The 25,036-nt window shown below is 32.3% G+C and overlaps 1 protein-coding gene and 1 long non-coding RNA gene across 4 annotated transcripts in view; both read right to left on the reverse strand.

Annotated features, from left to right (window-relative positions):
• LOC139498221 (uncharacterized) overlaps positions 1 to 25,036 on the reverse strand; it is a 291,388-nt gene that overhangs the window by 122,378 nt on the left and 143,974 nt on the right. The gene's annotated exons all lie outside the window — the stretch shown is intronic.
• On the reverse strand, positions 1,245 to 13,454 carry LOC139498224 (uncharacterized). Its single transcript, XR_011657856.1, has 5 exons — positions 13,057 to 13,454; positions 11,922 to 11,990; positions 10,491 to 10,671; positions 7,012 to 7,105; positions 1,245 to 1,451 (listed from the first exon to the last, which is right to left on the reverse strand). It is a non-coding gene; the product is annotated as an uncharacterized lncRNA (long non-coding RNA).

The raw sequence follows: 25,036 nt of genomic DNA on the forward strand, positions 1-25,036 counted from the left end.
GACAACACTTTTTTTTTTATCTAATTTAGTTATTTAACCAATTTAATTTTAATAACTCAATATTCAGCATGTTCAGATACCTTTTAAAATATGCATTTTTATATCCAAAATAATAATATATCCGTCTGTTTCATACTTTTCTTAAAATATAATTTGTTTTGAAAAAATTATCAAAATTTTGAACAGGACAATTGTACACTAGTAAATGTGCCACGCATGATAATCGTGCGAAAATCATGCGTAAATCATGCGTATTTTTCGCACGGAAAACGCCCAAATCGAGCTACATCCGATAATCGTGCGTAAACTTTACGCATGATTTTCGCATGATTCCCGCACGAAAATTATGCGTATAGAGCTACGTGCGTATTACATGGAATAATTTTACGCATGAGAATCATGCGTTAATCAAACCACATGATTATCGTGCGTAGTCATGATAAAACTATGTAGTGAATTATTTGTTTTTAATGTCTGGATTTGATAAGTTCTTCTTTTTTTAATGTGTTGACATCTTTTGGTATTTTCTATTTTCATTTTTATACAAATATAAAGTGAAATTTTTTGGAAAAAATATATACTTGTTTGATTTTTATGTCACAGTTGTATTGCTGGAACTTGCGATGAAACAGTCAATATACTTCATTTTAAAGCAATATAATTGTTATATATAAATCTGCATTTCCTTATAAGGCACCTAGTGTGCAACTAAAATATGTTTCTAATGCAATATACACATACAAGGATTTTGGTAAAGAAATCTCAGTCATATAATAAATTGTTGCTAAAAAAGGTGAATATTGATGATAACTCTGATTTAAAATCCATTTAAACATTCTACATTCTACATGTATATTCAAGAGTACAGCAACATTATCCCAAGTATTTCAGTGCTTGATTCTGGTTCGTATCATATTTTGTTTTCACATATTAACTTGTTAAAATTTTTTCTCTTCTTCTTACATGTCTTATGTTTGGGTCTTTTTTTTTTATAGCTCACCATACCTGGTTTTTTATTCATTGTTGGAGGACATATGGTGACCTGTAATTACTTACTATATATACATCATTTGAACAACTCTTATGGATATTTTTCTCATTGGCAATTCAACCAAATTTCTTTACTATTATATGATCTTTGGATCATATTGTCCTCAACAGTGATTGTGTAAAATATAGTTTTCTTTTTACAGTTTTGAATGTCTCCATTTTCTTCAAACTTTCTTAGTACAAACACCAAAATATAAATTTCAATCTTCTAACTTTATTTCCAAGTATTTTTATTCACAATTTTATTTCTTCAGTTTTCAAAGTACAACATGTACATGAATGTCTTCTTCGTGAATCAAAATATTGGGTTTTCCAATGTTTGTGAATTTTTTCCATGTTTGTGAGGTAGTCTTCTATGTCCTTTATTGGTTATTCTTCACCATGTTCACTGTGAATAGTAACTGAAATAAAATATTCATAAATAATATAAATTTGACTTAAGCAAATTAAATAATTCGATAATTAAAAGTGTAATTCACTTAAGAGGTCTCAAACAGCTTATAATGTATACGCATATAAAAAAAAAAGATGTGGTATGATTGCCAACTGTCTTTACCTACAAGAGACCAAAATGACACGGACATTAACAACTATAGGTCACCGTACGGCCTTTAACAATGAGCAAAGCCCATACCGCATAGTTAGTTATAAAAGGTCCTGAAATGACAATGTACAACAATGATTGCCAATGAGACAACTGTCTATATCTACAAGAGACCAAAATGACAAGGACATTAACAACTATACATGTTATTGGTCACTGTAGGGCCTTCAACAATGAGTAAAGCCCATACCAAATATTTGGCTATATAAGGGCCCCGATATGACAATGTAAAACAACCCTTCCCCTAACCTGGGACAGTGGTATAACAGTACAACATGAGAACGAACTATAAAAAATCAGTTGAAAAAGGCTCTACTCATCAGATGGACAAAAATACAAGTGGACGTGTTAGTTTTAGAATGTTAAAAAAACTGCCGTAATGTCTATGTTTATTGTATATAGGAGAGGCAAACTCTTAGTTAGAGAATGGAAACTAAAAAAATCACCATTTTTTCCATTTGTAAAGGGGCATAACTCTATACAATAAAAATGATGTCACCAAAATCCAAAAGTGATCTTTGATCTGATGTTATACATTTGTACTATAACTAATAAAAAGCATTGTGTTTAAGATTCATAACATTTGGTTGAGGCAAACCTTAAGTAAATAAACTCATCATAGATACCAAGGACTAAATTTTGTATGTATGCCAGAAGCGCGTTTCTTCTACAAAAGACTCATCAGTGACGCTTGAATCCTAAAAAGTTAAAAAGGCCTAATAAAGTACAAAGTTGAAGAGCATTAAGGACCAAAATTCCTAAAAGTTTTTCTAAATCTAGCTAAGGTAATCTATGCCTGAGGTAGAAAAGCCTAAGTATTTAAAAAATTCTAAATTTTGTGAACAGTTAATTTATAAATATAACCATATCAATGATAATTCATGTCAGCACAAAAAAGTGCTGACTACTGGTCTGGTGATACCCTCGGGGAAAGCTCAGCAGATTAAGAAATGAAAAATTTAGGAATTTTTAAGGGGCATTTCTCTAGAACGGTAAAAGGGATGCCACTTAAATTCAAACTTGATCTGCATTTTGTGGTAATTGGCATTGTATACAAGTTTTACATCATTTGATTGAGGCAAACAATAGAACTAGAGAATGGAAACCAATTTTGCAATGTAAGTATGTAAGGATGTAGAGACAGACAAAAAATTAAATGCCCCTCTGCTTCAGCAAGGGCATAGAAAGGAGATGCACAATGGGATTATGTGGAAAGTTTCAATAAATTATGAATTACGGGTTTAAGCAAAAAGAAACAAATACATAATATGTGTGTTCTAGTGGTCTGGTAAAACAAAGTACATGTCATCCAATTTTATAAAAATCCATGTATGTTTGACAAAGTTATTGATGTCCAAAAAACTTTAAACAGATCTAGACTAAACCTAAATGTTGACCATACCACAGACAGAATCTAAAATCGGTATCTCTCGCTTTTGCCAAAAAAAAAATCTCAGCAAGAAGCAATATATTCATTAACACTGTTATGGTTTAACATCCTTCTGATAAGTTCAATATTTTGGCATTATAAGTCATACTTTCCTAAACTGCTTCAAGTGACAAATGTTTTTACACTAAATTCCTCGAAAAAAATAAAATGTTGATTTTTATTACTTATTCTAATGTCCAGTGGCAAATATTTTATGGAGCAATATCAGGCGAGCAGGGGAAGAATGCCTTGAAGCATACTTAAAATCGGATTGACGTAAAAAGAAGCAACAGTTTACATATTCGATTATCAGTGTGTATCATCGGTACACCAAACATGCCAAATATAGCTGGTATATAGGTATTTCGAAGTGTGAAAGGCTTTATATCTTACATGCATTTAACTATGCACTGTACATAAGGATTTATGTGGTCAACTATACACCGTACACATCCCTCCTTTCGGAATAAAATATCGAAAAAATAGCATATATATGTATGAAAGATTTCAATGCAAACTAGATACCATTGAGATGGGAGCCATCTCTGTGGGCCCCGCTGTCAGTGTCAATAACATGGGGTAAATAAGTTGATCAAATTTGTTAGCGATGGACAGACCAACAGACAGACAGACCTTTGACCTAGGAAGTTGAACATACATCATGACACAGCCTCTGGTGTTGGTTAAAATGGAGGTCAAGTATAATATTTGAAATCATAACGGTTCTCAAGATATAGAGCGGACACGATCTTCACCACAGGACACAGGGTTGTCAACTGAAACCAAAGTTTTTTTGACCTTGACCTTTGACCTAGGAAGTTGTACATACATCATGACACGCCCTCTGGTGGTGGTTAAAATGGATGTCAAGTATAAACTTTGAAATCATAACGGTTATCTAGATATGGAGCGGACACCATCTTCACCACAGGACCCAGGGTTGTCAACTGAAACCAAAGTTTTTGACCTTGACCTTTGACCTAGGAGTTGTACATACATCATGACACACCCTCTGGTGTTGGTTAATAAACATATTAAGTATTAAGTATAAAATCATAACGGTTATCTAGATATGGAGCGGACACGATCTTCACCACAGGACACGGGGTTGTCAACTGAAATCCAAAGTTTTTTTTACCTTGACCTTTGACCTAGGAAGTTGTACATACAATATGACACACCCTCTGGTGTTGGTTAAAATGGATGTCAAGTATAAACTTTGAAATCATAACGGTTCTCAAGATATAGAGCGGACACGATCTTCACCACAGGACACAGGGTTGTCAACTGAAACCAAAGTTTTTTTTACCTTGACCTTTGACCTAGGAAGTTGTACATACATCATGACACGCCCTCTGGTGGTGGTTAATAAACATGTAAAGTATAAAGTATGAAATCATAATGGTTCTCTAGATATGGAGCAGACACAAAGTTAAACCAGATGCTCCGCAGGGCGTAGCTTTATACGACCGCAGAGGTTGAACCCTGAACGGTTGGGGCAAGTATGGACACAACATTCAAGCTGGATTCAGCTCTAAATTTGGATTGTGATTAAAAAGTTGACACAGCATAGGTTTCTGACACAGAATGAATGTGTTCTAATGAACTTAAAATTTTTGTTTTCTCTTAGAGCAATTCACTATGCTGTTGAATATTAATCCTCTCAAAAAAATGTTTGAAGAAATTTTCTTTTTATTTATGAAATTTCAAATGAGAAAAATTGAACCCAATTTTTTTAATCACATCCCCCTTTCCCTTATTCCAAAACTAATCTCAATTAAAATTTCTAATGGAGTTTGCAACAATAACTACTCATTTACATACATCATAAAATATTAAGATGTAAAAAAACTGCTTGTTATCACTGAATGGTAAAGATTATTTTAATTTATCAGTTGGTAGTAAAAAGTGAATATACATTGTATATTATATATAACAAAGATTTAAGTTGATTCTGGACAAAGAAAGATAACTCCAATTAAAAAAATTCTTGCTATTGCACAATATTGTGCAATTAGATATTTCTTGCTTACTATTCTGGACAAAGAAAGATAACTCTAATTAAAAAAAAAATTTGCTATTTCACAATATTGTGCAATTAGATATTTCTTGCCATTGTGCAATACTGTGCAATTGAAAAGACTTGCTATTGCACAATACTTAATATAATAATCTTGAATCCTGATTTGGACCAACTTGAAAACTGGGCCCATAATCAAAAATCTAAGTACATGTTTGGATTCAGCACATCAAAGAACCCCAAGATTTCAATTTTTGTCAAAATCAAACTAAGTTTAATTTTGGACCCTTTGGACTTTAATGTAGACCAATATGAAAACAGGACCAAAAATGAAGAATCTACATACACAGTTAGATTTGGCATATCAAAGAACCCCATTTATTCAATTTTTGATGAAATCAAACAAAGTTTAATTTTGGACCCCGATTTGGGCCAACTTGAAAACTGGGCCAATAATCAAGAATCTAAGTACATTTTTAGATTCAGCATATCAAAGAACCCAACCGATTCATTTTTTGTCAAAATCAAACTAAGTTTAATTTTGGACCCTTTGGACCTTAATGTAGACCAATTTGAAAACGGGACCAAAAGTTAAGAATCTACATACACAGTTAGATTTGGCATATCAAAGAACCCCAATTATTCAATTTTGATGAAATCAAACAAAGTTTAATTTTGGACCCTTTGGGCCCCTTATTCCTAAACTGTTAGGACCAAAACTCCCAAAATCAATACCAACCTTCCTTTTATGGTCATAAACCTTGTGTTTAAATTTCATAGATTTCTTTTAACTTATACTAACGTTATGGGGCGAAAACCAAGAAAAATGCTTATTTGGGTCCCTTTTTGGCCCCTAATTCCTAAACTGTTGGGACCTAAACTCCCAAAATCAATACCAACCTTCCTTTTGTGGTCATAAACATTGTGTTTAAATTTCATTGATTTCTATTTAGTTAAACTAACGTTATTGTGCAAAAACCAAGAATAATGCTTATTTGGGCCCTTTTTGGCCCCTTATTCCTAAACTGTTGAAACCAAAACTTCCAAAATCAATCCCAACCTTTCTTTTGTGGTCATAAACCTTGTGTCAAAATTTCATAGATTTCTATTAATTTAAACTAAAGTTATAGTGCGAAAACCAAGAAAATGCTTATTTGGGCCCTTTTTGGCCCCTAATTCCTAAAATGTTGAGACCAAAACTCCCAAAATCAATACCAACCTTCCTTTTGTGGTCATAAACCTTGTGTTAAAATTTCATAGATTTCTATTCACTTTTACTAAAGTTAGAGTGCGAAAACTAAAAGTATTCGGACGACGACGACGACGACGACGCCAACGTGATAGCAATATACGACGAAAATTTTTTCAAATTTTGCGGTCGTATAAAAAGTGTTACGGACGGACAGACTGATCACTATAGGGCGACCCACCTAAAGGCGGGGCCCTAACTATTGAAACAGTGACAAGCAGCTATACATATTACGCACACACAGTGGCCTTCTATCAGAAAAAGAGTTGCAATGAATATAGAATCATATTTGATGAGACAAGCGCAAACTTCTTTGACAAGTATTTGCACATTTTTTTAGTAAGCATTCTCATTTTTGGAAAAAAAATGAAACTGATCTTATCATCAACCTACGACCAAATCATTCCTTAAAACAACCATTATGTTTAGATTGAAGTACACATTTATATTAAGTAACTATATATTAACAAAACAGAGATTTTCATTCCATGTCAGAAGAAAAATCGATCACTACAGCTTGGTTAGTAGCTATATCCGCTGTACCAATGAAACACGGTGATTTATATTAAACATTACAATAAAACTAAAAAGTTTTAAATAGATTATATCATATTACAATGTATTATCAAAATTAACTGCAATTCTAAAGATGAACTTACTTTGATATCAGTTCTTTTTGTAGTACATTCACACCTACATGCACATGTTCACCAGTGATTTTAATACTGTACTTTCCTTTCATTTGGCAATAAGCTTAAATTATAAAATTGTAAATCTTAAGAATTTAATCAAGTAGTCCAGACAAAAACTACATGTACATTTGTAGTATGAGCTAATGCTAACTAATTTATACCTTTACTATATACTTTGCATTGTTAGTGAATTTAAACAATACCTAAACAAACAACAGAAAAAATATTAACAGTTTAGCTAATAAAATATATGTACAGTATTAACTTGTTGTTAAAAAGGATCTTTTCTGCTGTCTACAGTTTAAAAATAATTTCAGGCATTAACAACTGATGTTTATTGGGTTTTGTTTTGCTGTTTTAAGTTAAAGTCATAAGAAACCTCAAATTAAAAAAAAATATGCATATGTTTTTTTATAACTAAATGGATAGTTTTCATTATACAACTTATGTACATATACTTTTTTTCTGAGGAAAATTCTTTAATTTGTCCACATTTAGAAGAAGTTTACTTATTCTTAATTGCTTGCTTCCAGGAAGCAATTCGCCGACATATTTTCCGTATTCATAGTGACCTGAGCGTAACCCTCCTCGTAAAAATCCGGTGATCGCAATACGCATGGATCTGTCATTGAAATAAACAAATATCTGATTATACATGTTAAACACGTGCTCAATACCCATGCTTTTTGTGATTTGTTTACTATAAGGTGACAATCAGTAAAACTTGGCTTCAAAATACGGCATTTAATGAGCAGCCATATTTGTTAAATCATAACAAACAGAGAGAAAAAAAATTGACGATTATATGATATATTTGCGAAAATAATGATAAAATCGTGCACAGAGGACTTAGTTTATGATATATACATGCATTGGTTCAAGAATTAGATAAACATTATTTTTCACCACTAATTCGTTTCATATGACTTTAATAGACAAAATTGTTAAAATACACCATTTATAGGAAATATTAAACTCATGAATATAACATGTAACTGTTGTCATTTGTTGCCATCCATATGATACTTCATGCATTTAATAAAAGAACAACCTTTCAATGTACCTCGCCACTGGATGAATAAATTTGTTGTCAAAAAGCAATAAAAACTACATTTTTTTTCTCTTTTCTTATAAACTTTTTCTTAAAAATCTACAAGAAATGTAAACCTGTGTGGGATTGCTTGCAATACAATTTTCCTTACAATTTATATTCAGTATATATCAGACATAGCTCCTGTCAACATATTTGATAGCACTTAGTTCAAAACTCATACAAGACCATGCTGATATAGATACACCTACGATATGAATTACAAAAATATCTGACAAAAAAGATACCTTGTCATACCAACAACTGGTTTTAGAATAAATGTGTTTAATTCTGTCAAAAGACCCTATAGGTTAGGGGTCATCCATAATTGTCAACCATTTTCCAAAGTGTACAAAACGTATAGTTGGGGAGAGGGGGTTAAAAAATCAACATTTTTACCGTACGCTTTTTTTTAATTTCCGGAATTTATGTTTCCGTAGGGAAAGTCGATTTATAAAATTGAGAATTGGCTTGGGTGTGTTTCTCTTCTTGTTTCTTCTTTATTATTTTCACTTGATGATATTGATTTCGATATCATAATTCTACTCAATCGGGATTGAACGATTAAAAGATCAAATCATATGAAAACTAAATCTTTCAAAAATGAGAACTAATAAAATTATTTAAACAAAAAGTTTGCAAGCATTTCTCAGTACCCCCGATTGTCAATTTCACCTGCTTTATTATAGATCGTTATCTTCTTCTTCCAGTTAAGCGGCCGCAATCAACTGTCTGATTATTCTGCCACTGAGTAATCGTTATCGTATCGTTATCGTTCTACTCTGTTTAATAAACAAAATTGATGGAAACACTAAATTCTTTGAATGTTTTGATTTTGACAAGACACCATTTTGTGAAAAGATTTTAAACTGATTTTTCGATTAATTTCCTTGTAATGCATTCCAAAATAGTAAACCAGTAAACCGGAAGTAAACCTATTTTTCTTAGTATTAGCTTCCTTTAATTAGGAGCACCCCCATATGAAGTTTAACCTTAACTTAAAAAAATATCCAATATATGTACACGTTACAGTATATATACATCAACGATAATAGTGCCGTGAATGGCATATTTACATTGACCTTTTAAATAGAAATACAGGCAGGAAATTTAAAAACTCAAAATGTTTTTAAACATTACACTTTTATTGATTGCTGTCTTGAGCTCTGGTTCCATCAACAACTGTCAGTCCATACTTTACCAATGCAATATAACCATGCATTTCCCTTTCTTTGATTCTTAGCATAATTTATGTGCCCTTTTGTTAATCTTTTGCATGCTCTAGGTGCCCTTTTTTATTGAAGTTACCATTCCCACTGTGTGATAGGGGAAACACTAATCTTTGTACTCTTTATTCTGACAAAACACAAGCATCACAGATAGATGTCATCAAATAAAACAGTCAGATTTGTTTTAGTTTTTTTTCAATGCAAATTTCTATATTAAACTAAAATATAATAGACAGGATCTTCATTTTATTAAGAATGACTGATTCTTCTCTTGAAATCTGAAAATGGTTGATGTACACTTTTTGAGGGAGGGTGGGGGGGTCTGAAAAAGTGTACGTTTTGTACACTTTGGAAAATGGTTGACAATTATGGATGACCCCTTAATCAATATTAAAGCCGAAATATGCAATCTTTAATGACCTGACAAGAGTATGGCAACTATATATCCCTTCTTAATAAGTCTGATTAAAAGTTTTGTTAGCTTTTGAGGTGAATGCTGACATATTTGTGCTTTGTAAAGAATATTATCATAAAAGATTGGATGTGAAATACCTGAACGTATAGGATGTCTGCATGTTGAGTGATAAATATTTAAGAATAATTTAATTTTGGATGTAACATGTCTCCTGATTGGCTGACGTTATTTTGTTATCAGCCCATAGACATAATTTGGTCACGTTACCGTGACGTCATCAACGTTTTTTTATGGTTTTCTAGGGTTTAAAATGGAATTTAGAATTAAATTATAAGAAATGACTGTAATATTTTTCTGTCTATTCGAAATAACATAAAAAATGTGGTGCACACTGTTAAATAACCTGCTACGCGCGTTATTCAGTGTGCACCAAATTTTTTATGTTATTTATTCATAGACAGAAAAAATATTACAGTCATTCCTTAAATGAATTCCTTATACCGATGATAAAATGTTTTGACTAGTTTGTGATATATCGAAAACCCTGGTGTAATAATTTTTCACATGTGGGCACCGGACATTTGTATTCGATAATTCGTCCCTCCAAAATTTATTTTGTCAGACGGGCATATATAAAAAAATCTTTGAAACTACATGTACAGAGTGTGACAAGAAAAAAATATTCAAACAAAGTTTTCATTTCATTACATACCTCTCATCACAAAATTATTCCTTGACTGCTGCTCCTCATATGCACATAAATCAATATGACGATCTATGACTATACTATCTATTTAATCTAGAAAGCAATGCCTAAAATGAATTCTGTTCTGTTGCTATAGCCATGTTAGCTTCTCCTACCTCTTGAAGGACTTGTATTTTCATTGAAAGTGCTAAAAGAAATAATGTTTAATAAAATGAAGTAAAAATATCTCCTGCCAAAATTGCCTTTAATAAAATATTTTGATATGGCAAACTGGCTTATTATGACTTTTTAAACAAGACCACCAAAGTTGCCTTGAAAAAGTTTTACCATTTTGATCTTTTAAATAAAACCACCAAACTTGCCATGAAAAAGTTTGACTATACAAAAACATTCATTGGAATGTTCTTTATATCAATAAAATAAAATCAATATGACCCTTGAATGAAGAGCTGAACAAAAGTGGTTATATTTTAGCTCTAAATCCGACATGATATATAATACCAATCTTTGGTCAAAACTGTAAACAAACTTATTTTCGCGACTTTTGTGAGTAGAAAAATAACGCGAATATAAATCGTCGCGAAAATGTAAAGCTTGGATCTTTCATTATTAAACTACATCAGGTAAATTACAAAATTGCGAAATTAAATTGGCGCGTAGTGGACAAGAAAGGCTGAAAGTATCCGCGAAAATTAGTTGGTTTACAGTAAGTCATTTTAATAATCATGATACATGCATGATCATGTACTTTGAAATTTGAAGTTATTCATAATTACACCAAAAGTCTTGTTATTGGCTTTGAACTAGCTGTTGGTACATGTAACTCAGGGAGTACTCTCAGATATGTACTTAAGTCTTTTTTGTTAAGGGGATGTGTAATATGTCTTTCTGCTTTGTTTAGATTGATGAGTTAGGCCTTGTTCACAATAATATCCCCAGATAGATGGGATTGGCATCACAAAACTACTAGTCTAGCCCCATCACATTCTGTACATGAGTATCAGCCTGTAATTCAGTGGTTTGGTTTGTTGCTGTATATCATATTTTGTTTTTTTGTTCTTTTTTTGTACATAAATTAGTCTAGTAAGTTTTCTTGTTTGAAATGTTTTACAAATTTATTATTTTCATTTGGGGTCTTTTATAGCTGACTATTAGATATGGGCTTTGCTCATTGTAGAAGGATGTAAGGTGACCTATAGTCATGATAGCTGTTAACTTCTATTTAATCTCTGGTGAAGAGTTGTCTTTTCTCATAATTAGTGTAAACAATATTGTATTTTGAAAATAATGTAAACATTACATCATCTGAATCTTGACAGTTTTATTAGGATTGGAAAACAAGTGAATTTTCATTTGAACAAATTTCTCTCTTTTCTCATTGGCAATCATACCACCTTTTCTTATTTATATATTTACATAACATACTACTAGATAGACCTTTCATCTCCTCCAGGGGTCCACTTCCCATGTACAACACATATAGCCTGACAGCATGATTTTGAGTTGCTATAAAAAAAAATGAGATATTTTGGCATTACATTTGTTAATCAATATTTAAACCTCTGCCTGCTTTAAATTTCCATATTAAGGTATGAATGTTTAAACATACATGTAACATTTATTCAAAGATGCCCAAGGTTGACAAACAGCAAAAAAGAATTCAAATGTGTTTTTTTACAAAGTTTAAAACATAATTTTTTTTTTATCAATTTGTTCTAGCTATAGTCTTCTAAATATTATGTTTATTGGACCTCATTGACCTAAATCAAAGGCATAACAGGGTCTTATTGCAATAATCATGATAATCAAATTAATTGCTTGCTGTAAGGACGTATAACTAACATAATATACGTCCTTGCTTGCTGTTCCTACAGTTTTGTCATTACCTTTTGTTATATATTTCATTTTGGCCTGAAAATTAGCCCCAAAATATAGTATTTTTGTCTTGGACAATTTTTTAAAATCTTAATTGTTATAACCTTTGAACTAGTCGACTCAGATTTAAAAAATTATGGCGCCAATGAATTTCTTTATTTTGTGCTCTTTCAGGACTTTCACAATAATATTTTTTTTTCTGTACTTCATATTTTGGTTGACCTTTATAACATTGTTACCCATTTAACAGGGTTTAACAGCATGAACAGTGTTCTTTTGACTTTTCTTTAATATTCATCTGGATTTTACTCATTTTCACAAGTGGGGATTTGGCAGGAGTATAATTGACAGGATTAAACACTTTTCCTGTAGTGTTAAAAGTGGGGCGAGTTGGTGAAAAGGTGGGGAGATTTGTCGGCAGGTCGAGTTGTCTTGCTTCCGTTCTTGCACTGAGGGTTTACATGCATCACAGGGGTGTGTTACACTTTGCCGTGTTTACTATGCAACCCCAATTTTTCGGGGTTCTTATGGATGGATAGTGAACCCGGCAAATTGTAACAAACAGAAACCCCTGTGCATGCATATTAACCATGATAACATTTGACATGTTGTACGCCGGTATAAAGTCAAAAGACTGTAAACTATAGCACTAGCATCTGCTTTTATCCATTTAAAACATGTGTAAGATAATATTTACCTTTCGTTGCGCTTTCCAAGTACATAAATCCGTCAATGTTCCGGTTGGTTTGACTTTCATCATGTTCATTTCAAGTTTTTGTTCGCCGGTTTCTTCCAGTTAATCGACAATTAATAATACATTTATACTAAATTTTTGATCTCTCAGTTTGAATAAATACAGTGTCTTGTATAATCTTTCTGGCTGTCTCTGTCTAATCTTTTTAAAATACAGTAAAAAAAATCAAATCAGCAGACGCACGAGCGTCCATGGATTTTGCGTCATAGTATAAAAAAATGGCAACGGTGAAAAGTTTCCGGGTTTTCGTGTTCAACGTGCAAAGCCGTTTACGTAATTTTCTAGTTTGGTTTACGGATGGATATATGAGCATTGATTATGAGTCTGGAATCAATAATGGGGATATACATTGTATACAGAATAATGACCAAAAAAAGTGAAGAAGAAAGAACAAAAAGAATTGATATTAAATAAGCAATATTTATATAATATCATATATAGCCTGACTGATTATCATTTATTTCTTTTAAGTCATTCACTTATTTTGCATTTTTTTCCATGATTCAGAATCAAATTACTCTGCTGAGGGGTTGGCATTCTTCTGTAACTCCTTTTGTGATGTGGGATGGAATTTGGGAAAATTTACAAACGGCGAGAAATTAATCCAATCAGAGAATTTAGAAATCTCAGTCAGAGTGTAAATAAATAAAATACAACACATAGGAATACTCTTGGTTTGTTAGTGTTCCTGTGGAAGATCTCTCCAGCTTCCTCCATTAATAAAAACTTACCACCTTCGAGAAATAGTCAATACTGCTGACAGTGGCGCAAAAATGAACAATCAATAAGTCTTAGATGCAGATATAAACATTTAATAAGTGAATTATACATTTTACTAATCTGAATTTAAAAATGTATTATATTATTAGGAAATATACTTTAAGTTTGCTACTGTCTCTGTGACTTAGAATTGCACACTCTACAAAGCTCTACACAAATAATAGCCAGTGCTAGCCTACCGGCCTACATTATCAGCATAGTCGATCCTTGAAATGGCTAAATTTTGGACTCGATCTATTGTTCAAAGGCTAAACAATATTTTTTTCTTTTATAATAATCAACTCATGGATTTATTAAGTATACATATACTTTTAACACTATCTCTTAAATTCCATGAAAAGCTCGCCAAACCGTATGTTCACATGTTAGTATAATAGTCCCGGCTTCATTTGCAATTTTACTAAAAGCTACTGAAGCTAGGTTGCCACATGTTGACGGCAGAAAGTTCCGAACTGTTAACCATGTATAGTACTTAAGTTCACCCATGTATTTTGGAGATTCGTGTTCCACAAAGAAGGCAATGGATTATATATGGAACCACTAAAGCATGACTAGAGCGGAAAATCTTTAGCAGTCAGTGCCCTCCCCCTTTTAAAGTTATCAAAATTTCTGACTTAGTCACTGGCGCAATCGTTAGTTTCTTTGTAATGGCCCGTAATGTAAAGTTATTTGTGTTTTACTGCATGAACATTTTATATTTTTAATAGGCTTTCTCGCGTTTTATTGGATTTATGGTAATAAGTTACCAGATTAATTTGTATCCTTCTTTGATTTCACGGTTAACAAGAGACACACAGCTAAAGACCCTGTATTGTTATTTTTTATTTTATCTTTTCTTACCCAATTTTATTTTCACCTGTAGGCTGGAGAAATGTATCAAAATTTCTTACCAAGTCTGTTTTGGTATACATCGCAATTTTAAAATGTGTTCACATTTGATCTTAACTAACGACTTAATTCTTTGCAATACTTTAATCAAAATCCGTTCCGTGAATGTTTTCCTGCACACTGGTATTTATGAATGCCTCGAACATTGATATTTTTTGTTTCCTTTATATATGTATAGAATAGAGAATTGAAGAGTTATGAACTTTGACTCGGAAAACCACAAGCACGGGTAACTTTTGAAGCCACCCGCAGGACATGCAGGACATGCAGGAGGTGGTCACAAATGGAAGTTTATACATGTAAGAGTACCCCCCCCCCCCCCAATGCTTGCTTAAAACACAAATAGAATAGAAGCAGGTAGTTATGTCCTTTGCTTTTTATATTTCACTCTAAAGAAGAAGAAATATATGATTAATTTATAATGGTACATTATTCTGTCATTGTATATGGACTATAAGGGACGAAGTAACATGTGGATAAATATGGCATAAGGGGAAATACCTGGAATTGGGTATCAGCCTTCCTTAGTAACAGAACGCAACAGGTTGCCCTTGACGGAGAGGTGTCTAGTCAAATGCCTGTGGTAAGTGGGGTGCCCCAAGGCTCAGTTTTGGGTCCACTACTTTTTCTCATCTTCATTAATGACCTACCTGCAGCAGTAACATCAAAAACACGCTTGTTTGCAGATGATTGTATTTTATACAGAAACATAATAAATCAACAAGATTGTACCATACTACAAAATGATCTAAACTGCCTAGCCAATTGGGAACAAACTTGGGGTATGCAATTCCATCCAGAAAAATGCAACTCTCTCACTGTGACAAGATCACAGTCACCATTCAAACATGACTATGTATTAAAAGGCCACATCTTAGAATCCGTTAGCACTGCAAAATATCTCGGTATCACCCTTTCTCACAACATGTCTTGGGATACACATATAAATAATATTACTGCAAAAGCAAATAAGATCTTAGGCTTTCTAAAAAGAAACTTAAAAATAAATCAGGAAGAAACTAAAAGTTTGGCATACAAATCCATGGTACGTTCAAATTTAGAATACTGCTCTTCAGTTTGGTCACCTCACACCCAAAAACAAAAAAACAACATTAAAAAAGTACAGAGAAGGGCAGCACGCTATGTCACCAACAGATACCACAACACCAGTAGTGTCACTTCCATGATTGACCATCTTCAATGGAAGTCACTTGAAACTCGCAGAAACATCAATCGAGTTACTATGCTTTACAAAATCTCACACCATCTCATTGCAGTAGACCCAAACCTTTATCTTTTACCACAGCCAGTCAAAAACACCAGATTCACTAATTCATTACAATACCAAACATTTAGCACAAGAACAGACTACTTCAAGTACAGCTTTTTTCCATTCACAGTTGTACTGTGGAACTCACTCCCATAAAACGTCATCAGTGTTAACTCCCTGGATCAGTTTAAAATACTGTTTAAAATACTGATCCAGAGTCAGTATATTTAGATATCTAACCTGTTTGTAAATAATGTAAATGTGTTAATTTTTGTTTTGTTTTTGCAAATTTTTTTTTTTTTTTTTTGGAATTATTGCACAAAATTAGTTATTATATTTTATTAAGTGTCTGTTTGCGATGCGCCGACGTATAGTCATCAATGTAATGATGGATCGTCGTATGATGTAGATGTAGATGAACACCATGTAAAGTGATTTTTGTTTGTCGTGATTTAAACATGATAAAAGTGTTTCTTTCCCCTAAATCTTAAGAGCCTCATTGAACAGGATAAAAACTCAGACCTCAAAGATCCTCAAACAATCTGAAAATTTTCCAGTACTTTCTATATGCTCATGTACATTTTCTTGTTAGCATAGTTTTGTACTTGAACAGATAATCAGAATGATCAGCTTTCGAGTATGGTCTCGTTTGTTTGAACAACCAATGATCAGGTAATTTGTAATTCAGCCTTATGTCAGTGATTTAGAATTAGAAAATCCTAGATAACATATGCAAATGGGTAGTTTAATTTGATTATAGTCATAACTGTATGAAGCACCTTTTAAAGACTAAAAAAAAAAATACATCCGTTTGGTCAAAGATTTTGGGGGGGGGGGGGGGGGGGGATAGTTGGCACACATGTACATATGAAAAAAAGTGATGTAAGGTATTGTACTAAACTTTTAAGAAAGTTATATATACTCGATAACAATATTAACACAACACAACACATCTAGATATTCCAAGTTCTATATCATTAGTTTAAACTTTTTTTCCAAAGTATTGAAGAACAAAAGATCTGTGATTAACATGTTAACACCAAATTCTTCAAATAAAGAAACACATTGACAGATATGCCATCTACCATTACTTTAGTTGTTTGTTGGGAAGACACTAGGCACTTGTTGTTACTCAGGGACACGCATTAACTTCTGATTTAAAAGAAAGATTTTTTTCAATTACATACAATGTACAGGAAAAACTTATTCTTTAAATCAACATTGTTTTAATGCAAAATAATTTGACCATGTTGACCCCTTTTCTAGATTTTTTTCTTAAGAGATGTTTTTGGTAGATCATGTTGATGGTACAACCATATTTTAAATTAAATAAATGGATGACTACATGAAGAAATTAAAAAAAATCAGCGTTAAGAAAATGAAGAAACTCACGGTCTTTTCATCATATAAAATAATGTGAAACTGTTGTCAAGAGAGGCTGTCCATTTTATTTTGTATATTACCATACCCTTTTCATTAAATTGCTCTATATATATATTAAATTATTTTAATATTTCATATTTTTAATTAAATTAGATTAATCATGTGGTCTTTGCTGGAAAGAAATGACTCCATTTGTACTCATATATGCCAATATTTAAAGTTAAAAGCTTTAAGCAGAGATTTACAATATGCATGTACATCTGCCATGATCTGGCATGCAGAATATTAAAAGCAAGTAAAGAATTGACTTTATATGTGCAATATCTATCATGATTTATATACAACACATGAGATTTACAACTTTTACATAAATCAGATGAGTTGAGCATGATACACAAATAACTTTCTCATGTACTTAGCTTTCATGCGTAAATCATGCGTTTACAATATATGTGATACACACATGTATTTATTACGTGCGAAAACCGCATGTGAAGATCATGCGTTTAACACATGTATTTATTACATGCGAAAACCGCATGTGAAGATCATGCGTTTAACGCATACTTCAGATACCGCATGATTTTCACACGATTCACACATGATTTACGCATGTAATAGCCCTTATGCGTAAATCATGCGTTTAAGAAATCATGCGATACACGCATGTTTAAAACATGCGAAAACCGCATGTGAAGATCATGCGATTTACGCATACTTCATATTTCGCATGATTCACGCATGATCCACGCATGACTTTCGCATGTAATGGCCTTCATGCGTATATCATGCGTGGCACTTTTGCCTGTGTAATCATGATAATTTGTGAACATCATTATAAAATCATCTTCAATATACCCATGACAGATTAAATGTCATCCCCAAGGCAACATACTATTGTGTCATAATTTGTATATTAGCTACATCATGTATATAAAAATTTCTGAGTATTACCTATCCAGTGTTAACATCCTGATTATTATACCTATTATAATGTCACATTTGCATGGTCGTGTTCAGTAAATACAAATATTTTGATTATTTATTTTGAATTTGAATAATTTTTTTTTTAGACTAAATTAGTAGACATGTACATACAATGCAGTTAACACAGTAAATTTTATGACAACTTATTTGATAATACTATATCTATAAAAAATATTTTGAGCTTCATAAAACACTTTAAAAAAGTTTATAACATGTTAACCATAAAAAAAAAGTATGCATACAGATATATTTTTTTGTTATGTTTTTCTGACATATTGAATGTTAACATAAAAGAAATAATGTAGAAAATGCAAAAGATCTGCAGTCAGATGTGAATGCACATGATCAAAGGAGATGTGGGATATATATATCAATGATGCATCAACCCAACAATTAGACAACAATAAACATGATAAAGTAACCAAAACACAATTGAACACGTGTCAAAAATTATGGCTCATGATTAGAAAGTCCTTTAATCATTGTGGAATACATAAAAAAGACCATTGAATATTACTACTTGTAAGTTAGATAACATGTATGGCTTAAATGAATTTTGAAATTCAAAACCCATGCTAACAGGGCACAATTTATATAAAAATTTCACATGAAAATATATAGTTTAGGTTTAAAGTATTTAAAAATTATAGTGATTCAATATTCTATGTTAAATCTAAAAAGAATAAAATTATCATGCTAACTTTGCTCTTTTAAAATGTGTAAAATATTTTTTTATTTCTTTTTAATTTAAAACAATGTAGCAATTAACATGGTGAAATTCTTAAATATTTTATTCATTGTAATTTTTCATTTTGAGAAAAGAGGTAACAACCTACACAACCCTTGTTCAATATAAATGAATCCTTAAGTACATGACAACACAATTACTAATGGAATTAGCACAATTTGTTTAATCAACTGTGTTTAAATGGCAACTGTTTATGACTCTGTGCATTGTTTCAGGAACATTAATTTTAAAAACAAGGTTTTATTTTGATGATTAATGCTATTTAAAACCATCTGTTAATACCTATTCACTTTCAATGCCTTATATTATCAAATATATTAATGTTTTGTTGTCCATGATTTGGGATTTATTCAAAATTTAAATGAAAATGCACACTTGCTAAACATGCTTAATAAGTCACTTTTTAATTTCAAAGTTAATAATTTTCATAACATTTTATGATCAAATCATATGTTTTTGTACTATGCATGTTTTTTCAATGGAAATTGTGACGTCACAATGCATTCTTAATAGAACGAAAAACTATCAGCTGATAAAGCAAAACCAGGGAAATACTAGTAACCCAGCATAAGAAACACATTTTTATGGATACGTACATGTAAAGATTGGTTGGTTGTTGGTTATAAAAAGTCCAGTGACAAGTATTTCATGCAAATTTAGGACCAGAGTTAGAGATACATTAACATACAATATGCATGATATGTACACTACATGATGTATAGGTCACAGTGGCAGATGCAGAACTTTTCATAAGGGAGGGGGGGGGGGCGGTGGATTTAGTCATGCTTGAGTGATTCCCTATATAATCGACCAACTTTTTCCCATGAAAAGAGGGGGGGGGCTGAATCACCCTATCGGTCATTTAAAAGGCCATCACACACAATAAAATTTTACCAATGCCCCACGGGTTAGAGTATAACAGTAAGAGGATGTAGATCAAGAATAACCTTTTTTTTATTCCACTCAGGGTGATGTATGCAAAATAAATAAGGGATTAAATGACATGCACATGATAATAGGGGAGGGGAACGGTGTCCTTTATGACTTTCAATAATGCACAACTTTAACAAGTTAAAAGCCTATATTTGCCCTGGAACATGCAACTATGCACAGGTGTGGTGATATAGAACGTATCGGCGTATCTCAATATCTGTCGGAAGAACAAACAGCTGATAAATGTGCATATTTTCCCTTCAAATTATGGATCCATGATGATTATTCGATAGACATGCTCTAAAATATTGTTAATTTCTACTCACCGTTTGTAATTTCCAGCTCAGATTTTTGTACATGTGGTCTAACATCTGTAGTTTCCTGTGTAAACATATAGTTTGCCGACCTGAGGTCCGTTTTATTGCCGACAAATCGTTTACGGTGAAGAATTGTTTTCCGTTTTTAATGAAACTTGACAGATTTGATTAATTATTTTTTTAATCATCGGAAATGTCCCTCGGGGAGTAATTCGAGTTAAAACGTTGTATTATGCTGTAAAATATTGGTAACTTAGTCATAATCTTTAAATTTACTTTAGGTACATCCATGGTACATTTTCTATTCCGCAGAAGTTATCAAAACTTTTTCAAGTATAAATTTTAATGAATCCATTATCATCTTCTCATTCTTCTGCAATAATATAAAAACTCTATTTCAAACGAAAGCTTCTGGTATTTAAAACCAGTTATGAACGAAAATGTTATAAAACAGATAATATAAAATAAAAAGTAAGGACACTAAAGGATTATTTAAAGTCAAACGCAAGTGTCAAAATGAACGGACAATGCTACGGCAATAAACGGAAAACGACAAAAGACAAACAACGATCGCAAGATAAATTAATAAAAAGCAAAACAAGTTAACAACCGCACAATAGATGATAATAGTATAAATAAAGGCAACAGTAGTATACCGCTGTTCAAACTCATAAATCCATGGACAAAAAACAAAATCGGGGTAACAAACTAAAACTGACGGAAACGCATAAATATAAGAGAACAACGACACAACACTACAATGTAACTAACACACACAGAAACGGACCAAGCATCAGACAAAATCCCACGAAAATAACAAATATAACATCAAAACCAAATACATGAATTTGGGATAGACAAGTACCGTGACACGTCTTATCGCAATACCAATTTACACTCAAAAATAAGAGAAAACAAACGACGCAACGTCAAAACACACAGAGAAACGAACTATAATATAACAATGGCCATATTCCTGACTTGGTACAGGACATTTGTAAAGGAAAAAATGGTGGGTTGAACCTGGTTTTGTGGCATGCCAAACCTCGCACTTTAATGGCAATGTTAAATATAACATAGAAATGACAACATAATATTACAGGACTACAATACAAATAAATAGGAAATAAATATATAAATAAATAAATATAAATGATGGACTATTTCACAACTATATCAAATCTTGAGAGCCGGCTGAGATGTGATTTTTTTTACACTGATCGACTACCGTCTGAACTACCGTTACGATACAATATTTGTATTAAAAACATTTACCGACTGTATCAACCTATGAAGTGTTTGTTTTAAACATTTAACGACTGTGGCAACCTTTTATAAGTTATACTAAACATTTAACGACTGTCCCAACTCTAAAAACGTTTTTTTACTGCATCAATGTCTGAAAAGTTGACACAAACAAATTTTAACTGTCCCAACTTTTAAAAGGTTGGGACAGACATTATGCAACTGCCATAACTATTAGAAAGACTGTAATAAATAGATTGTGACTGTGACAACACCGTAAACCACTACGACAGTTCTTAAATGACTGTTGGTATCATTTTTTGACTTTCACAACCCGTAAAAAAGTTGGGACAGATATAAATGAACTGTTGCAACGAAATATGACAGATTTGACAGTCATCACCAGTCTTTCACAGACTAAGACAGTCGTACAACGACTGTTTCTGGTATGGACAGTTGTTTTTTCGTGCAGTAGTGTATAATGTTTACAAGTATTTCGAAAATATTATAAGGGAGAGGGTATAAACAGCAGCGATGTCTTTTACAAACAATTGCAAACAAAAAAGGCGCGAGAAACCAAAGGGACATTCAAAACTTATAAACTGAAGACAAGCTGACAACATCATAGCAAAAACACAAAAAAAAAACAAAAAAAAAAAACAAATGCAAATAGAAAATATGATTGAAGCTAATATCACCTACTACGTTATATAGTCTCCTGTAGTTTAAACCCACCAACCACGTCAAGGTCAGAGACCATATAGCAGGGTTGTTTCATGTTTTTGTTTTTTTTAAATATCTTTCCCAATTAGATGAATACAGTGCACTTACCGATCCGAAACAGGGATGACGTTGTATCGCATCATGTTACAGCATATGCGTCAGGTAGAATGTTACAGATGGCAAACCTGGGACTTTTACATGTTTCGTGGACAGGTATATAGCGGCACAAATTTGTTATGCAAGTTATAGTGCCTGTTTGAAACCATAGCTCATACGTATGCTGCATGGAGGGGAAGTAATGAACGCATAAGATAAGGAAATCTGTATCTTGAGACTATATTATTACCTTTCACATCGAACGCGTTGTCTACACGAATAGCATGTAAAATCATGCGAGTATCTACTTCATCGGGGTACAAAAATGACTTCCTCGTGTATCTTAGAAACTGTTGATCTACCATGATGCTGAACAATCGTTCGCCAAAAAATGTTATTAAGGCCTGCTGGCTCTAACTGACTCAAGGAGACTTTTTCCAGTCAGGAATTTGACGACCTTCTATATATTACATGAAACGAGTTTACAGACGAACAAGAACTTGATTCAGTTTTAAAATAACTGTAGTTGTGTCTGCTAGTGTAAGATTATTAGCAAGAATGGTGAAACACTATTTTGTATAATTATCAGTACGAAGATGATGTAGGTCTGAAGCATCATTCAATATATTAAAATATACATGATCTTTCCGTGCTCCATAGCCTTGATAAAGGTTTTGTCTTCGCATATTAATCAGCAATTTAGTAGAAGAAAACCTGACATATAACACACTTATCCCATTGTATTTCATTCCTACTTCGTTTAGGGCTTGATGGGCATAGTTTAACAGGACTGTGAATGTGTGCCATATTATGGGTCTTAAACGTGACCGAAGGATTTGATTTGTATATGACAATTAAAACACTCTTATCAATTCAAAAAACAATTAAAGTTATAAAAAACAAAAAAAATCTAACATTTCCTAAAACAAAACCACGATCTTCAAACTTACTGGACTATTCAAAACATACAAATCGACCATACAACAAGCAAAAAAGAGAAATGAAGTTAGTGACAATTGTCCTAGTTAATGACCTGATAGTGTAAGCTACAAAACAATTAACGGCACCAAGAAAAGGCGTGTTTGAATCAAGGCAGAATTATCACCAAATTTGTGTTTTAAATTACTTTTTTCTTCTCACCGATTATCATTACACGGAAGATATTTGGCACACATATGAACCATGTTTTATTGATGTAATCAGAGTAAAAAAAAACGTGAAAGTAACACGCAATAAGTTTTCTTTCGTTAAAAATAGTCTTACTTAAATCATAAAATACTTATACTTAAACTATATAAATCTTTTCAGCTTTCGTGATATGATAATTTTAATTGTAAAGCTAAGTGAAATGTATCATTATGACAAATAACACAGAAAGCAATAATTTTATTTTTAGTGTTGACGATGGCCTACATGATGAGGTATCTTTAAGTACCCTGAAAAACCATAAAATTTTGAAAAACGTGACCACGGTAGCATACGACGACATTCATGATTGGAAAATATAATGATTTTCCAATAGTTTGCATATATATATAGCCGTGTGTTATCCGCTAACTTTAACTTGTTAACTAGACGTCTTTTTCGATACTGGGCTCCCTACTATTAAAATAATCATACTATTCATAAAACAAGGTATGGTTGCAAGTGTATCCAAAAAAGGACCAAATGATTAGGATAAATTTTACATCGATCCTATTCCAATATGGTTTGTCTTACAGCTTTCATAATTTTGATTATCCTCCACGACAAAATCTAGAGCATACAGTATTTGTTTCACTCGTCCGTTCAATCGCATGCGTACCAAAAGACAGAAGGTTAGCCAGTCATTAGTGGATCGAAATGAATCTTATATAAATGGAATCCATAGATACATCTTCTAAATGTGTGTTTTAAACTAACATGGAGATATATTCTAGGCATTTGCCGCTATGATAATGCAAACCCTAGATGATATATTATGTTTTTGTAGACTTAAGAGGAAGCAATAAACTATCACTTCTTAATACATGTTATAGATATTGGATATGAAACTTGAATATGAGTTCTGAGAAGGTAAAACTTAATTTTTGTAACTCTTCTGTTATGTTATTTTGCATTTTTGTCATATCCAGTAATACATGGCTAAAACAATTTTTTGTTCCTCCCTCGCCAGGCTCCGATTAGGATATCGATACAACACCGCCTGCATTGTGTCTCTCTATTTATAAGTCTGAAATTTAGCCCAATGATGTTAGATCTTTAAATATGCGTTACCACATGTTGGTTTTTCGATCAGCGGAATTCGAACCCTTGCGTCTGTGATATTGTGGCAACATCGTCTGAACCATGTCAAGCTTCTAAGACCAATCGACCATCTTAACTTTATAAACATATAGCTTTTAGTGGTCGATGTAGTACCTTTCTTGTCGGCTTTTTAACGGTATGTAAACATTATAATGCTCAATTGCCATGGCACCATATCAAATTTTTATTTATCATACATGTTTTTACATATATGATGACTTTATGACATACAATCCCCATTTAATAACACGTGGTTATATTTATATA

The sequence above is a fragment of the Mytilus edulis genome, chromosome 12 (assembly GCF_963676685.1).
Source record: "Mytilus edulis chromosome 12, xbMytEdul2.2, whole genome shotgun sequence".
Classification (NCBI taxonomy): Eukaryota; Metazoa; Mollusca; class Bivalvia; order Mytilida; family Mytilidae; genus Mytilus; species Mytilus edulis.